This window comes from Pinus tabuliformis, chromosome 2_2, assembly GCF_031772625.1.
Source record: "Pinus tabuliformis cultivar Carrire ecotype Pingquan chromosome 2_2, CPIR1, whole genome shotgun sequence".
In the NCBI taxonomy this organism is placed as follows: domain Eukaryota; kingdom Viridiplantae; phylum Streptophyta; class Pinopsida; order Pinales; family Pinaceae; genus Pinus; species Pinus tabuliformis.
The window spans coordinates 645,661,184-645,664,223 of NC_142300.1; positions in this window are offsets into that span (position 1 = coordinate 645,661,184).

The window sequence follows — 3,040 nt, forward strand, 5'->3', positions numbered from 1 at the left end:
ACCCCATTACTATTGTAGTTGTACCCCTTATTAATATTGTTGTGCCCCTATTGTCCCCATATTGTTATTACTGTGCCCCATAGACTCCCTCTATTGTTATTTTTGTGGCTTTATATTATTATTGTTAGGTCAGCTAGGTTATATTATGACTCCTTAGACTCCTATATATAGAAAGGAGGTTTTGTCATTTGTATCATCCAAGAATTGTTCATTTATGTAATGTAAAGGAGGTTGCCCCCTCGAAGAGGCTGAATTTTAAGGCATTGATCTATCTTTTCTATCTTTTTCTTGAGCTGGTTTCATAACATAATATTAATTTCACTGCCATTAATTTGAAATATAGCCTCCAAAATCTGCACATGAAGAGCATATTGTATGACCAAAGAAAAAGGGAGGAAGAACAATTTCGAAAAAAGGAGGAAGAAGAATTTCAAGGAAAGGAGTTTCTCTAACACACCTCTTGGAACTACGGAAGTGACTGATAGGGGAACTTGACTCTCTAGGTGAGATTGGGTTCTATGACTCACATTATTTAAGTTTAGTTTTTGGTTGGATTGACATATAGGGATTTGAACAATGAAACTTTTTGTTCTGGATCAAAAAACACATCTTACATCATATCCTAAATCTACATGGTCAACCATTTTGTCTCAAACTATTTTAAGGGAAGCAAAAACCATATCCCTGGAAACCATTGGACAACAATTGTCTAGGTAGTAATAGAGGGGTTGTAGTTCATATACAGGTTAAACTACAAGTTGCAATGGAGATTCTGGAGAGTTAAACTCATGTTTGGTTATCAATGTACCTAGTTCTTAGATCTAGAAGACTAATTTATCTTTACCACTTAATAGAATTTGATAGATCGAATACTAATTTATCTTTATCACTTAACAAAATTAGATGTCAAATGTACATTACATGTAGATGTTTTGGCGTTCTAGCTCTGTAAAAGGACAAGAACTTTGATAATTTTCTTTGACACCCTTATTGCTAATAGTGTGGTGCATCTTTGTTTACTCTATTCACCTATTCACTTAGTGTCCAAAACATATAATGGTTGTTAATTGAGTCATGTATAGGATTGTGACAATAAGCATTGTTTCTCCCCATTTTGTTGAAGCTATTAATGCATCTAAGGAAGCTCCTCAGATTCTTCCTATTCTTTGCAAGCGATGAATGGTGCAGTATAAGTTATTATATGTAGGATATATATAGATATATATTTTGCACAACCAATGACCCTAGCATTGTTCATAGTATTTATCTTACTTTACATAAAAATGAAATTCTACAATTGAGGCTATTTAGAACTATTCGTATGTAAACATATCTAGCCTAGGAAAACACTATGCATGTGCAAAATTCACTTGATTAGCATACAAAACCCTTTTAACCTGTTGTCGTAATCCATACGCTATGAGATTACATATTTTAACCCTAAATTTCATCATGGACATAACCCCTTGTGGCCTCTCGGTGTGGATTTCTTGGAAAAGGGACAACAATAACCCTGCTCAATTAATACATATGCTAGTTGTAATGTAGAGGAGATTTAAACTTGTTGATCCCTATACTAATTATATTAATTAGTTTTAACCAATGAATAGACTTACGTATATACACATATTTATGGTTTGGTCCTTATATATGATACCACCGATTTTCATGTTCTAACAGGTAGCATGTTTCAGAGTAAATTTTGTAGCATATAGATATATGAAAATCAACAATGGTGCACTAAAACTTATGCAATGAAAACATGGGATTTATTTTCGTATAAAATAAACCATTAGAGTTAATTTCAATAAACAAAAGTTATCTCCTTTAACACATTCCAATGTTTCTCATACTAGCACATAATGCAACCAGGGAATAAGCATGAGGTAATAAACTAAAGTGCTATGTAGGTGTTATGCACAAAGCCCTTAAAGAACCAGGCCATAGTTGTAACGTTATTCTCCAACAGTAAAATGGGATATAGTTAGTTCACATTTATATACAGAGGATTTATATTAAGTCTAGTTGTACTATTAGGCCTGTGAGAAGACAAACAATGTCTATTCATATAATATTTTATGTTACTACCCATGTGCAGTATTGAAATTGAACCACACTCCACCATGCCATCATATACAACACACACAGTGCATCATTCTAATAGGAAAAGGTAACATTTAGTATTGATGTTAGTATTCATACAAATAGTTCCGACTGACTTAAGCATCCCAGTTAATGTGATACCTAACACTATAGTGATTAGGATGGTCATTGGGTCTCAGTCCACTATTCTGGGAATGATTTTCCCATTTTAGTCATGGTTTATTGACAACACGTTCTAGACCTACTACATTACATATATCATACATTGCATGAAAAACCATTAAAGGCAGGATGTAGATGAAAATGACAGTCGAGTTTATCCAAGGAGATGTTAGGGATAGGGTCATTATAAACCATTAATAAATTATATGTCAAAAAATTGGAGCATGTCCAACATTGGAACAAAATTCTAATAAGCCTTGAATGTATTCCCAATCCGCACTTAAAAAATATCTTTTCAGATGTACTGGGTCATGGGAGACATAAATAAAAAAATAAAACCAAGGTCATGGGACATGTATTCCAAGTTGAATGTTGGGAAAAACATAGTGATGGGGATCACTTGTGATTAAGTAATGGCTATGGAAATTAGCGAAGGAATTAACAAAGGCAAAGTGGCAATAATTGTCATTTTATTTATGAAAACAAAGGAAAATAGGAGAAAAGGGATATGAAGGGTCACGTATTTGCATGAGAGGGAAATTGAAGGAAAAATGAAGAAAATAGAGGCCTCAATGATAAAAAGGCTTCTGAGGATCAATGCACAGCCTTTTGTTAGTTCAGTTTTGGAGCTCTCTTCTATTATCTCATTCACTCATAGTCTTGCACACTTAGAGCATTCTTGGAGCATGCTTGGAGAATTCTAGTATTCACTTGGATTTGGAGAAATAAGGAAAAATGAAAGAAAGAAAGTGAAAGGGAATAGTTGGATCAACAA